The 15022-nt window shown below is 61.5% G+C and overlaps 1 protein-coding gene across 3 annotated transcripts in view; it reads left to right on the top strand.

Moving 5' to 3' along the window:
* Positions 1-491: 491 nt before the first annotated feature.
* Positions 492-15022, top strand: part of PHACTR4 (phosphatase and actin regulator 4) — an 80208-nt gene continuing 65677 nt past the window's right edge. The window contains exon 1 of one of the 3 annotated variants that reach the window (XM_075721783.1): positions 492-544. The gene's annotated coding sequence lies outside the window, so the exon portion shown is untranslated. Of the gene's footprint in view, positions 545-4020; positions 4042-12386; positions 12407-15022 lie in introns of those variants that run through there. The other 2 variants (XM_075721784.1, XM_075721785.1) reach the window with 2 other exon arrangements.

The raw sequence follows: 15022 nt of genomic DNA, 5'->3' as shown, positions 1-15022 counted from the left end.
AGGCAGTGAGATGCAGTTTCCTTTTCTCCTTGCTCAGCCCCAGGGCTTGGGGGGTCTCCCCCTGCTCTGGGGGTGGCTGGGAGCAGCCCTGGGTTGTCCAAGGGGCAAATGGGTGGCCGGTGCACTCCCCATTTGCGCAAAGGGGTGGGCTTGGCTCCTTGCAGCGACCGTTCCCAGCCTCTCCTGGGTTAGCACCCTCCTGGAAAGCCAGGATTTGGGGTGCTGACGCTCATCCCAATGCGGGTGTCCCATGGGAGGCCCTGGCCCCACTGCTGGGATGGAGCCGAGCGGGCTGCAGTGGAGCTGGGGGGTGAAGTGGCGCTGGGGCCACCCAGCCCTGTGCGGTGGAGCCCGGCATTTATCAGGGTGCGGGCAGGAGCCGCTGGCAGCTGCGGATAAGATCCCTGAGGAGGGGCCAGCCTGGCCCCCTGCTCCAGCCCTGGCCCTGCAGACCGAAGTGCATCCCTGCGCCATGTCCCGAGGAGCAGCGAGGAGCCGGCTCCTGGCTCCGGGGCTGTCCGGACCCCCCAGCCCCTGCAGACAGGTAGGACCGGCCGCGGGGCTGGACGGGGCTCAGGCACCGCCGGCGTGCTCCGGGTTTGCTGGGGGTTTTTGGGGCAGAGCCTCTGCACCAGGGCATGGGGGAAAAGTGCTCTTGGGGCAGCTCAAGGGCACTGGGGAAACTGAGGCAGGAGCGCAGGTCTCCCTTTGGCTGGTTGTGCCAAAGTCCCTGGGCTCACGTCCCCGTCCAGATGTCTGTCCAGGTCCCCTTCGCGTTGCCGGTGACTGCAGGCGGGTTGAGCAAACGTCTTGCAGAGAGCTGCAAACCGCAGGTAAGGGTTAGCTTAGCGCTTACGAGGCACTGGGGAAGCCCCCGGGGGTGCAGGGGGGGCCCTGCCTGCACTGGCCGGGCTTGTGCGAGGCCTCAGCCGGGGCCCAGCAGTTTTCCTGCGCTGAGTCACAGCCTCCAAATATTTCCCAGCCTGTTTTTCCAGCCCTGGCCAAGGAGGCTGAGCTGCCGACAGATGCCTTTGGGCTGTGGAGGGAAGGGCAAAGCGCCCCCCCCCCCAAGTGCTGTGTCTTTAGGGTGTGACAGGGTGACACCCCCAGCCAGCGAGGGCACAACACCTGAGGGTGCTTGGGCACCCCCGGGGTCCCTAGGGCAGCCCCCAGCCCCTGGCAGGGTGATGGCAAGGAAGGGAAAAATACCTTTTTGCATGACTTCCTATTGTTTCTGCTGCTCCCCTGCTGTGTTTGCAAGATGGGGAGTGACCCCCGGCATCAGCACAGGCTGGGGGATGGAGAGCAGCCCTGCGGAGACGGACTTGGGGTGCTGGGGGATGAAAAGCTGGGCATGAGCCGGCAACGTGCGCTGGCAGCCCGGAAAGGCAACCGTGTCCTGGGCCGCATCCCCGCAGCGTGGGCAGCGGTCGAGGGAGGGGGTTCTGCCCCCCTGCCCCGCTCTGGGCAGACCCCCCTGCAGCCCTGCGCCCAGCTCGGGGCCCTCAGCACAGGACACGGAGCTGCTGGAGCGGGGCCAGGGGAGCCCACAGAAATGCCCCGAGGGCCGGAGCCCCTCTGCTGCGGGGCCGGGCTGGGGGGGCTGGGGGTGCTCAGCCTGGAGAGGAGGGGGCTGCGGGGAGGCCTGAGTGCGGCCTGGCAGTGCTGAGAGGGGCTGCAGGAAGGGGGGGGACAGACCCTTTAACAGGGCCTGCTGCGACAGGGCAGGAGTGATGGGTTTAAACTAAAGAAGGGCAGATTTAGACTGGACATAAGGAAGACATTTTGTACAATGAGGGTGGCGAGGCACCGGCACAGGTTGCCCAGAGAGGCGGTGGAGGCCCCATCCCTGGGAACATCCCAGGCCAGGCTGGACGGGGCTGTGAGCACCCTGGGCTGGGTAAAGCTGTCCCTGGCACTGCAGGGGCTGGGCTGGGGGGGCTCTGAAGGGCCCTGCCCACCCAAACCATTCCATGGTTCCATGGCCCGCTCTGGGTGGGACGGCTGCTCCGTGCCCCTCAGCCACCCCATCTCTGCTGCTGCTCTGCCCCCCGCTCCGGCGAGGCCCTGTTTGAGCAGCCCCGGGCAGGCACGGGCGTCACGGCCCCGTGAGACAGCGCAGAGAAGAGGGTGCCGCAGCCCCAAGCGCTGCCCAGGACGTGGCAGCTCCCCAGGGCGCAGCCCGGGAGGGAGCCGGTGCCCGGAGCCAGCGCTGCTCTCGCCTCGCCGCAAAGCAGGGCGGCTCTTGAAAGTATTATTTTTAATCCCTTTAGGTTTTTTTTTTTTTCTCCCCCTACAGTCTTGCAAAGCTTGGCCTTAGCAGCAAGTCCTGGTTTGGGCTCTGCATTTTCCTCCCCAGCTGCCCCAGGTTTATTTTCAATCCACAAAGGATTTACCACGGGCACCCAGCGCTTCCCGTGCTTCTCCCAATGGACGGCTGCCAGCAGCGAGGACGCCTGGGAAGGACCAGTCCCTTGCTTTATTTTTTTTCCCCCATTTTTCTGCTACAGCCTCAAATAACTCGGGGGTGAGCCGGTGCCGTGGGCCTCCTGTAACTCATCGCCTGGGTCACTGTATCAGTTTAACCCCCTTCCTTTTTTCAGGTGGTCACAATTATAAACCAATAAATTCCTCGCCCTGCGTTTAACCAAGGCCTGCAATTTGCATGCATATATATAATTGATCGGCAGCTTTCGTTGTCTGTCTTGCAGGGCAGAAGGCATGTTAATAATCTCCCTACCTGCAGCTGATAGTTATGATCCCAACGTATGCAATTTTTCTGCGCTACAATTGCCCTCAATTTAAACATGTAACGCGTTAGCGGTGGCTAAAATGCAGCGATGCAATAGGAAAATAATAATACTACTAATCACGGGCTGTGCTGAATAAGTGCTTTAAGGCTGATGGAATCCCAAGGCCTTTGCAAAATGGGCATTAGCAGGGCTGCGCTGCCGTGCCGTAATACGGGGAGGGTGCGGCGGCATGGGGCCGTGCCGAGGGCTGGCTCTCGCCGAGCCCGGTGCCCGGCCGAGCTGCAGGGGCCATTTGAGCAGCCGGAGAAGTCCTCACCCTGGAAGTTGGCCAGGATGGGGCTCAGCCCACCCAGGGGTTTGTGCGGGGCTGGAGATGAGGGGGGAACGTCCGTGCCCTGAGAGTTGGCAGCTTGTTGCCCTACGGCCCCGAGCAGCCAACCTGGACCTGCTGCACGGGCTGGAGATGGGTAAATTCGGGCTGGAGATGGGTAGATTTGGGCTGGAAACAAAGCAGCTTTTCAAGGGTGGGGTGGACGTGGAGGTTCGGCTCAAGCGAGCGGTGGCGGTGGGTGCCGGTCTCTGTCCCGGCTTTGCCCAGTGCCCGTGTCCGCGGGCAATCCCATGCGTCTCCCACAGGAACGCACAATTCCCAGCAGTGAGCAGCTGCCTCAGCAGAACCTCTGCCGTGGTCACCCTGGACTGCGACGCAGTTGAGCCCCGCGGCCCCAGTGCTCCCAGTCCCTCCCAGCCCCTTTCCAGTGCCAGAGCCACCCAGGGACACCGGTGAGGGTTTTGTGGGGCGGTGGGTGGGAGGGAAGGGCCCGGCCCCCCACCACTTGCTGCCTTAGCTCATGGGAACAGAATGTGTCCTGCCCATGGAGCCCAAAATACCCCCTGGCACCATCCGTGCCCAGTGCCAGCCCTGCTTCCGTGTGTAACCCACACCGTGCCCGGCCCCGCTGGGGCTGCCAGCCTGCGCCGTGCCCCCGGGTCGCTGCTGTGGGACAGACGCCGTCATCAGGGCACACACGTGGTGTTGCTGTTTCAGGATGCTGAGCGCTGCTTTTGTAGCTGTGTTTTATCCAGAAATGCGGCTTTGCACCCAGCCTGTGCACCCAGGTGGGCAACGTTGGGTCCCTGGAGTGCCAGGAGCCATCCCGCCGGTGACTGGGAGCCAGGGTCCCTCCGCAAGCCGCTCCAAAATCAGCTCCATCCTGGCAGGCACAGAGGGAAAGCTTCACAGGGTGGCGGCGGATAAGTGCCCGAGCCCTCCGCTCCTTCGCAGCAGGTAATAAGCTGTTTGCTTTGGATTTAAGAGTGACAATTTGGCTGTCACTGGGAAGGTGACTTGCTGTCCTCGCTGGGGACAAACTGGGCTTATCCCAGGGGAACCGCGGGCTCTGGGCACCATGGGCCCGCCTGGCTGCTGGAGCATTTTCGTCCTTGCCAAGCAGCCAGGCAGCAGCGATGGCATGGTGCTGCGCGGGGAGGGCTGGGGCCGGAGGCAGCCCTAAGTCACGGTGGGTCCCCGAGCTGCTGTCACCCCCCTCACCCCAGGCTCTGGGGTGCCATTCTGCACCCCCAGCTCTGTGCCAGCTGGGGGAGGAAGCACCCCGATGGGTGCAAAGGGGTCCCCATTGCAAAGGGCACAGATCAGCTCCAGAGGCACCACCGCTGCTCACCCCTCAGCCCTCTATTTCGTAGAATCACAGAATGATGGAATGCTTTGGGTGGGAAGGGACCTTTAGAGCCCACCCAGCCCAACCCCTGCAGTGAGCAGGGACAGCTTTAACCAGAGCAGGGTGCTCAGGGCTGCAGGTGAGGTCTCACCAGAGTGGAGCGGAGCAGAGGGGCAGAACCCCCTCCCTGGCCCCGCTGCCCACGCTGCTGGGGATGCAGCCCAGGATGGGGTTGGCTTTCTGGGCTGCCAGCGCACGTTGCCGGCTCATGCCCAGCTTTTCATCCCCCAGCACCCCCAAGCCCTTCTCCGCAGGGCTGCTCTCCATCCCTGCATCCCCAACCTGTGCTGATACCAGGGGTTGCCCCATCCCAGGTGCAGGACCTTGCACTTGGCCTTGTGGAACCTCACGAGGTGCACACCAGCCCACCTCTCCAGCTGGTCCGGGCCCCTTTCATAGAACCATCGAATCATTTAGGTTGGAAAAGACCTTTAAGATCACCAAGTCCAACCACTAACCTAACACTACCAAGTGCACCACTAAAGCAATTAAGGGGAGAGTCAGAATTAATTTCATGTTTCCTGGCTTCACCCTTTGGATGCCATCTCGTCCTTCTGTTGTGTCAACCGCACCCCCAGCCCGGTGTCACCTGCGACCTTGCCGAGGGTGCGCTCGATCGCGCCGTGTCCCGATGGAGCCATGAAACAGCGCCGGTCCCGGGGCGGACCCTCAGGGCCATCACTGCTCACCCGTCCCCTTATTTCTTCGCCTGGCATCAGATTTGCAGCCCCAAAGACCTCCAGCCCCGGGCCCCGGGGGGCATTTCGGGGCCGGGGCTGCCGGGGCCGGGGCTGCCGGGGCCGGGGCTGCCGGGGCCGGGGCTGCCGGGGCCGGGGCTGCCGGGGCCGGGGCTGCCGGGGCCGCTCCACCCCCGGCTCCGCCCCGCGGCTCCCAGCCCGGCCCGGCAGCGCCACTCGCTGGGGATCGGCACCGGCGCTGCCAAACCCCGCTGCAAACCCGCCCCAGCGCAACCTGCCCAGCTGCAAACCTGCCCTGCTGCAAACCTGCCCCATATCCCCGCTGCAAACCTGCCCTGCTGCAAACCTTCCCCACAGCCCTGCTGCAAACCTGCCCAGCTGCAAACTTTCCCCATATCCCAGCTGCAAACCTGCCCTGCTGCAAACCTTCCCCATATCCCAGCTGCAAACCTGCCCTGCTGCAAACCTTCCCCACAGCCCTGCTGCAAACCTGTCCAGCTGCAAACTTTCCCCATATCCCAGCTGCAAAACTGCCCTGCTGCAAACCTGCCCCATATCCCAGCTGCAAACCTGCCCAGCTGCAAACTTTCCCCATATCCCAGCTGCAAACCTGCCCTGCTGCAAACCTGCCCCATATCCCAGCTGCAAACCTGCCCTGCTGCAAACCTTCCTCATATCCCCGCTGCAAACCTGCCCTGCTGCAAACCTTCCCCACAGCCCTGCTGCAAACCTGCCCTGCTGCAAACTTTCCCCATATCCCAGCTGCAAAACTGCCCTGCTGCAAACCTGCCCTGCTGCAAATCTGCCCCATGTCCCAGCTGCAAACCTGCCCAGCTGCAAACTTTCCCCATATCCCAGCTGCAAACCTGCCCTGCTGCAAACCTGCCCTGCTGCAAACCTGCCCCATATCCCAGCTGCAAACCTGCCCTGCTGCAAACCTGCCCCATATCCCCGCTGCAAACCTGCCCTGCTGCAAACCTTCCCCATATCCCTGCTGCAAACCTGCCCTGCTGCAAATCTGCCCCATATCCCAGCTGCAAACCTGCCCTGCTGCAAACCTTCCCCATATCCCAGCTGCAAACCTGCCCTGCTGCAAACCTTCCCCACAGCCCTGCTGCAAACCTGTCCAGCTGCAAACTTTCCCCATATCCCAGCTGCAAACCTGCCCTGCTGCAAACCTGCCCCATATCCCAGCTGCAAACCTGCCCTGCTGCAAACCTTCCTCATATCCCCGCTGCAAACCTGCCCTGCTGCAAACCTTCCCCACAGCCCTGCTGCAAACCTGCCCTGCTGCAAACTTTCCCCATATCCCAGCTGCAAAACTGCCCTGCTGCAAACCTGCCCTGCTGCAAATCTGCCCCATGTCCCAGCTGCAAACCTGCCCAGCTGCAAACTTTCCCCATATCCCAGCTGCAAACCTGCCCTGCTGCAAACCTGCCCTGCTGCAAACCTGCCCCATATCCCAGCTGCAAACCTGCCCTGCTGCAAACCTGCCCCATATCCCCGCTGCAAACCTGCCCTGCTGCAAACCTTCCCCATATCCCTGCTGCAAACCTGCCCTGCTGCAAATCTGCCCCATATCCCAGCTGCAAACCTGCCCTGCTGCAAACCTTCCCCATATCCCAGCTGCAAACCTGCCCTGCTGCAAACCTTCCCCACAGCCCTGCTGCAAACCTGTCCAGCTGCAAACTTTCCCCATATCCCAGCTGCAAAACTGCCCTGCTGCAAACCTGCCCCATATCCCAGCTGCAAACCTGCCCAGCTGCAAACTTTCCCCATATCCCAGCTGCAAACCTGCCCTGCTGCAAACCTGCCCCATATCCCAGCTGCAAACCTGCCCTGCTGCAAACCTTCCTCATATCCCCGCTGCAAACCTGCCCTGCTGCAAACCTTCCCCACAGCCCTGCTGCAAACCTGCCCAGCTGCAAACTTTCCCCATATCCCAGCTGCAAAACTGCCCTGCTGCAAACCTGCCCTGCTGCAAATCTGCCCCATGTCCCAGCTGCAAACCTGCCCTGCTGCAAACCTGCCCTGCTGCAAACCTGCCCCATATCCCAGCTGCAAACCTGCCCTGCTGCAAACCTGCCCCATATCCCCGCTGCAAACCTGCCCTGCTGCAAACCTTCCCCATATCCCTGCTGCAAACCTGCCCTGCTGCAAATCTGCCCCATATCCCAGCTGCAAACCTGCCCTGCTGCAAACCTTCCCCATATCCCAGCTGCAAAACTGCCCTGCTGCAAACCTGCCCTGCTGCAAATCTGCCCCATATCCCAGCTGCAAACCTGCCCTGCTGCAAACCTTCCCCATATCCCAGCTGCAAACCTGCCCTGCTGCAAACCTTCCCCACAGCCCTGCTGCAAACCTGCCCAGCTGCAAACCTTCCCCATATCCCCGCTGCAAACCTGCCCTGCTGCAAACCTTCCCCATATCCCCGCTGCAAGCCTGCCCTGCTGCAAACCTGCCCTGCTGCAAACCTGCCCCATATCCCAGCTGCAAACTTGCCCTGCTGCAAACCTTCCCCATATCCCTGCTGCAAGCCTGCCCTGCTGCAAACCTTCCTCATATCCCCGCTGCAAACCTGCCCTGCTGCAAACCTGCCCCATATCCCCGCTGCAAACCTGCCCTGCTGCAAACCTTCCCCACAGCCCTGCTGCAAACCTGCCCTGCTGCAAACCTGCCCCACTGCAAGCATCCCCACCGCAAGCCTCCCCACTGCAAACCTGCCACAGGGGCCGGTTGCCTCTGAGCAAGCTCTGCAGCACGCAGCGCTTTACAGGAGCAAAGCCTTTTCCTCTCATTATTTTCCTGACATCTCCCAGAGGTCCCTCTAACCGCCGGGGGCTTTGGGGAGGAGGGTTTGACACCCAGAGCTGGGGTTTTCAGCAGCTCCTGCGGGCTGGAGGTGGGCTGTCAGGGCAGCCTGTGCTGTGCTGGAGCCAGGATACAGCCCTTCAGCTCGGATTTTGCTCCTGCAAGGATGCTGCTCAGCACCCAGGAGCTGTCGCGGGGGTTTGGGCCACATTCCCCTGACCCCCTCGCAGGATAACGCCTCTGCTGTTTAATCACCCACGGGGTGGGCTCCGAGCACGACTCAGAAAACACAGATGGTCTGGAGCTGCTGATGCCAGCCAGGCCCTGACATGGCGGAGGAAGGGGAGGGAGTCAGTGGCTCCGAGCCCAGCACCCCAGGGTGGGCTCATCACCCCCCTGGCACTTTTGCGGCAGCGGGTGGCTGACCCACGAGTCGCACGGCGACAAGGACACGAGGGGCTTTTTCCCCGCGTGACAGGCTCGTTTGGCATCATTGCCATCCATGCATGCGTGGGATGCTGCTCGTGCCGGTGCTGGGAAGGGTGCGTCGTCCGGCAGCGGCTTCTCAGGCTGATAAAAATCCGTGCTCCTGGCTGAGGCATTAGAGGAAATTCCTTGGAAGCGCTGGCTCTGCCTCGCCAGCTGTCCAAGATGGTTTCTCCAGGGTTTAGAGGCCCCGGAGCAGGAGCTGTCGGAGGAAGGCCAGGCGCGGGGAGCTGATGGACGTCCTTGGCCGTTCCTGCTGGGACGGAGGGTGAGCTGGCGAGCATCTCGCTCAGTGCTGGCTCAGCCGAAATCAGCAGGACTCCACCGTGAGCAGCTTTATCATCCCACGTGTTTAATGAGGGTGGTTTACGGCTTGGCCCTCACTCCCGCTTCCATACCAGGCACGGCTGCCCTTGTGTTTTGCTCCCCTGGGGCGGTCGTGAGCATCCTCGCCCCGTGCCACGAAGCCAGGCCGGTGCCCACGCACGACAGCCATTTCCAGCCGCCTTGGCGGTGGCTTCTCGCTCCGTGGCCGAAACAGGGACCCCAACGGCGACTGACGGATGAGACGCATTTCCCAGAGTCGCATTGCCCCGAGCCGGCTGCAGAAGGAGGGAATTAAATACATATATTCACACTGAAAAAGGGAAGGGTGAGCTCTGGGTCGCTTGATGTGTTTCCAGGGCAGCTCAGCCGAGGCCGTGACACCAAAAGCCTGGGGTCTGTCGTGGAGGAAGGTGATCCGTGTGTCATGAGCGGGCGGTGGGAGCCGGGGCGGTGCGGTGCCCCCCACCCGGGTGATACAGCCCGACGGGGAGAAGCCTCTGAGCATCGGCACCGCAGCCCCGCGCCGCTGTGGGAAACCGGAGCCGTGCCGGGAGCTGCGGGAGAGCGGCCGGGAGTGATTTCGGCCGTGGGTGCCGACATTGCTTGCTTTCTCCCAGCATCCCGGCGGTGCGTGATGCTGCCACGCTGCCCGCCTGGCTCCTCCGGTGCTGCCAGGATGCTCCTTGGCTCGCTTGGCAGGGAGAGCTCACCCAGATCAGGGGGCTGCGGCCCCGGGGGTCTCCTTGTCAGCATCCTGCAGCTGCCAGGTGCACTGGCATGACTTGAAAATAATATCAGCATCACCGGGAGAGTAAAGGCTGTCATTTCCCGGCTTGGGAGACAGCCCCGGTGCAGCTTTCCCTGCAGAAATCCCTCGCAGAGCCTTGAACATTCCAGGATTTATTTGCTGGAGAGCTGGAGGCCACCAATTAATGAGGCCGCGATGGAAACGTTGCACAGAGGCGCCTGAAAGTGGGGGAGAGGGTGCCCGGGAGAAGCTGGGGGGGGGTTGTAGATCAGGAATCCCTGGATTCCTGCCTGGCCAGGTAAGCAACCTCCGCTCCTGCCCCGGCTGAGCGCCGCGGCGCGATCCATGGGGCAGCTGCCAATCCATGGGGCAGGCAGCTGCCTCCTGCCTGCAGCCCTGCCGGCACCACGGGATGCCGGGGTTTCGGGGGCCAGCCTTCCCTTGCCGGGGGGCTAAACCCACCTCCCAGGTGGCCCAGGGGACATCACCTCAGGCTTTCGCGGGCAAACGCCATCCATCTCCCACGGGAAGGCGAAGTTGGTGCCGGCCGAGGCAGGGGTGCCGCGGGGACGGGAGGTTTCAGGTGGTTTTGCAACGATTCAGGGTTTGCGGCGCAGCGCTCGCCGGCCGGGGACGATGGCCGGGCGCTGCCGCAGACCCGCGGGGCGAGGGGTGCCCACCCCGGGAGGGGTCTTAACGCCAACGGGAACAAACGGGCTTTGACATGTGCCCCCCCCCTTCGAGCTCAGAAAACACGGCAGCGAATAAAAACAACTTGCGTTTAATTATTTATAGGTGATGTTTTGCCTTAAGGGGATCTGACACACGAGTCTGGCATCCGGAGGGACATCGGGATCCGCTAACGGGGGGAAGCCGAGCGAGACCAGCCTCGCCGGGGCTCCCCGGGGGGGATTTGGGGCCAGGGCTTGGGCGCGGGACCGGCTGGATGCCGGGGCGGGAGATGCTGCGCTGGGGGGGAATGGCGCGGCCAGGCGGCGCGGCCAGGCAAACAACGTGGACAGACAGACAACCGTCCGCTGGGAATCGGACGGCGGCACACGAGCACACGCCCGGGCTCCCCGGGCACCGGGCTCTCGCTCACGTCGCAGCGCAGCTGGTTGTTGGAAAGCTGGTGTTAAGCTGTTGGTGAGGACGAGGGGTTTTTTTGGTTGTTTTTTTTTTTTTTTCTCATGTAACAAGTGTTTGTTTCTGTAATTTGATGTATTACAATGATTGAAAACTTTAATATAAAAATTAATCCAAGGAAAACTGGGGTTTGTTGGCGATTGAGCTTTCACCGGAGAGAATGGAAGTTAAAAATATATATATATAGAAAAATGAATATATTCTCTTGTTTTGCTCAAGGACGTTAAATACCCGCTCCCTCCAGCCCCATACGTGCCCCAGGAGCATTTGAATCCTGATTTTCTGTCCCTGGGCCAGCCGGCGGCCCCGTAAAACCCCTCGCCCCGTGGTTTAGGGCGATCGTGCGGCGAGGGAAGGGGCAGCGGGGTGCGATGCCCCGTGGGTGTACCGGTGGCTCTGTCCCCCCTCCCCGCGCCCCGGCCGTGCCCGGCTGCCCCAGAGCCCGTGTGGCAGCACCCGCACCCCGCCTGGCCCCCAGTGCCCCCCCAGCACCCTGCTACCCGACTGACCCCCAAACCCCTGTACCCCAAATCCCTCCATCCGCACGGCCCCAGCGCTGCACCCCTCAGCACCCCAACGCCCCAGCTGACCCCAAAGCCCCACCCCACAGCACCCCAGCACCCGCTTGGCCCCCAGACCCCCCGACCCCACGTCCCACAGCACCTGGTTACTGACCCCTAATCCCCCTAACCCCAGACCCTTCCCGTCCCCAAATGCCCCCCCCAGGGCACCCCATCATCCCCTGACCCCAAAGCCTCACCCCCCAGCACCCCAGCAGCCCCCACCCCAAATTCCCATGGCCTCTCTCAGCCCCAGCCCCCCCACCTCCCACCCCAAACCCCACGACCCCCTTCACCCCTTGACCCCAAAGCCTCACCCCCCCACCCCATCACCCCCCATCCCAAACCCCCATGACCCCCCTGACCCCTTGACCCCAAAGCCTCACCCCCCCCACTCCCCCATCCCATCACCCCCCACTCCAAACCCCTATGCCCCCTGCCACTCTGTGACCCCAAAACCTCACCCCCCCAGCACCCCCCACCCCAACCCCCCCACCCCCTGCCACTCTGTGACCCCAAAATCTCACCCCAGCACCCCCCACCCCCAAACCCCCATGGCCCCCCTCACCCTGTGACTCCAAAACCTCACCCCCCCAGCACCCCCCACCCCAAACCGCCCCGCCCCTGCCACCCTGTGACCCCAAAGCCTCACCCCCCAGCACCCCTCACCCTAAACCCCCCACGACCCCCTTCACCCCTTGACCCCAAAGCCTCACCCCCCAGCACCCCTCACCCTAAACCCCCCACGGCCCCCCTCACCCTGTGACCCCAAAGCCTCACCCCCCAGCACCCCTCACCCTAAACCCCCCACGACCCCCTTCACCCCTTGACCCCAAAGCCTCACCCCCCAGCACCCCTCACCCTAAACCCCCCACGGCCCCCCTCACCCTGTGACCCCAAAGCCTCACCCGCCAGCACCCCCCCGGCTCCGGGTGAGGGGGCGTGTCCCACGGCCGGGGGCGGGGCACTCCGAGGGGCGGGGCATCCGGGGGGCGGGGCAACCCGGGGGGCGGGGCACCCGGGGGGCGGGGCCCCCTGGCGGGCGGACTACAGCTCCCGGCGTGCCCCGCGCTCCCCCCGAGGCTTCCGGCGGGGCCGGCCCGGGAGCGGCGGAGCAGCCGGCGGCCGCGGGCAGCAGGTGAGGGCGGGCGGCCCGGGGGAGCCCCGCGGGGGGCGGCCCGGCCCGGCCCGGCCCGGCCCGGCCCCTCTCCTCTCCTCTCCTCTCCTCTCGCCGGCGGCTGTGGGGGCGCGGGGGGCCCGAGCGGGGGGGCTGGGCGGGGGTCGGCGCGGGGAGGCGGCGGGGGGACGCGGGGGCGAGGGGCCCTTTCGGGCCGGGCCCTGCCCGCCTGGCACCCCCGGGCCCTGGGGCTCTGCCCGCCGGGCTGGCGCTGCCGCCGGGCCGGGCCTCCCGCGGCTGCCCTGGCGGGGACCCCCGGGCCGGGAGCCGGCTCCGGCTCTCCCTGGCGCTCCGGACCCGCCTGAACGCGAACCGCGCCGGCCGGGGCTTCCCCGTGCGCGGCTGCCCTCGAAGGGCCCGGGCTGGGACTGAGAGCAAACCCTGCTTTTTTCATCTCCGTCGCCGTCCTGTTGCTTTCTGCGGGAGCGCTTTCACCTCTCCTGAAGTTCCTTCTGAGGCGGCCCCTTTGGTATTTCTTTGTTTGATCCGCTCTTAGTGCTGGCTGCAATTTGAAACGTCCCTGCTGTGCTTTCGCGTGTAATTGTTCTTTCCTCCTCCCTGCGTGCGGATGAATTATTTGCCGCTGTGCCTCACGCTGGGTTGTGTTTGCCCAGGTGAAGGCAGGTGAGGGCTGGGAGCCCCTCGCAGGGGCTGAGGGCGCTGGAAGGAAAAAGTGAGCGATGTGAGAAGGTGCTTAATCGAGGCTGGCGTGAAGTAAAAAGCTCCTCTTCTCAAACGTTAGGGTGTTTAAACGCGGCTTCCACGAGCCTAGAAGGAGAATTGGGAGTGCTGGGGATCGCTCCTCTAACGTGTAAAGAAACTTTGAATTCTACAGGCGTGAGTTTCAAAGTTGAAGGCTTGCCTTTGACAAATGAGAACGTCGGCGAGTCCTGGGCAGGATCAGGTTTGCTCGCAAAGGAAGGGGAATGATGAGCATTTCTGTGGTCCCTTTTTGGTGGGTAAAGGATCGGTTCAGCTGAATTACCTGGATGTGCTAGTGTTGTCAAAGTTGCCCGGGAGTGTAATTAAATTCCTCTGCCTGCTCTGATTTCAGTATAGATGCCTGTTGCTCTTCAAACATACCATTTCAATGAATCCGAATTACTTTTAAGAGTAGACAAGACCTAAAATTATAACTTTATGTTGCTTAAATTCCCTCTCACGTGAGAGGGGGAAATAAAGCCAAAAGGAGACCACTTAGGAGGGAGCGTGCTTGGCACACAGTTATGCAAGTTGAAGTTAGCAGCTTGGAGGGTGATGGTAACAAACCCCTTTTCCCATTCAGAGGAGGTTTGAACTTGTTCTTCCCAACGGTGCTGGAAATGACTGGGCTGGCCTGTCCTAAATTAGCGTGGTTTCAAGTGTGTCAGCTTGTGCTTTCGCAGGGTTGGCTTCGTTTATCGGATAATATCTCAAAGGGTGTTTTGGTAGGGAACGTTTCCTTTCTGGACTACCCAGGAATGGTTGGATGAGCTGTATCTGAGGCACAGAGCATCCTCGATTCCTGGAAGATGGGAGGGGGAGTCCGGTTGGGAGTCCGGGGCAGTGCGGAGAGGCTGCCACAAACAAGGGGAATGTGATTGCAATCCTTGTTTTCATGCCGCTGGATCAGTAATCTGTGATTATACAGCCTTCTACTTCATTCAATCACTGGTTAATTTGATTTCCAGTTTAATTTGATGACAGTTTTGAGAGCCAAATCACTTGTATTTAAACAAATGGCTTCTATTTTGATCAAATTTCATTGTGTTTGGCATGTGTTGGGGCATTATATGTATTAAAAATCACTGACACTGCAGTTCCTGCAGGTCTATTAGTTGGTGATGAATAATCAGTTACGAGCTAGACAAAACCTGTGTCTGGCAGGGAGTGGGAGAGGGGCGGCGTAAAGCAAAACCCACGCAGTGGTGGAAGTTGCATTGATAGTAGTTTTTTTGTCACTGGTCTAAGTGATGCCATGCATGAAGCAAGTTGCAGATATCCTTGGGGTCGCTTGGGTCACCTCAAAACATGTTCATTTTTCAGGCAAAACCAGAACTTTGGGCTACAGGGAGTGCGAGGAAGCTGGTACGGCTGCTGGGGGCAAAGATGCCATCTTGTTCCTGCTGCCATTAAAGGTGGGAGTGGAGTGTGCGTAGTGAAGAGATGCTCCATGGCATGCAGAGTCCCTAAAAAATCCCTTTAGTTGGGATTTTCTGCATACAAGTGCCGTGCGGGTTTTTTGTGAGTGTGAGAATGCTTTTTTTTTTTGCCTTTTTTTTTTTTTTTTTTTTTTTTTTTTTGCTGGCAGGTTTGGAGCCCATGGAAAACTAATGGATGTGCGACTGCGGCAGCGTTAGGCCTCGGCTTTGTGTCAAGGGGGGGAAAAAAGCCCTTTCAGAGATCTATTTTTATCATTTAATTAGTAGCTCCTGCTGACTTGTCAATGCTGCGGTGGTAACTCTTTCCAGTTCTTTTCTGCGCAGTGGGGTCACGCGTTAGTCAGGCAGTGAATGCACCAGCCAGCGGTCATACCCTTGGCTGGGGCTTTTAACTCTTTCCAAACTGTGCCCCCAAATCCAAGGGCACATTCCAGGT

Source organism: Pelecanus crispus, chromosome 16 (genome assembly GCF_030463565.1).
Source record: "Pelecanus crispus isolate bPelCri1 chromosome 16, bPelCri1.pri, whole genome shotgun sequence".
In the NCBI taxonomy this organism is placed as follows: domain Eukaryota; kingdom Metazoa; phylum Chordata; class Aves; order Pelecaniformes; family Pelecanidae; genus Pelecanus; species Pelecanus crispus.
The sequence above is the reverse complement of the archived record's forward strand: the minus strand, read 5'-3'. Positions and strand labels throughout refer to the sequence as shown.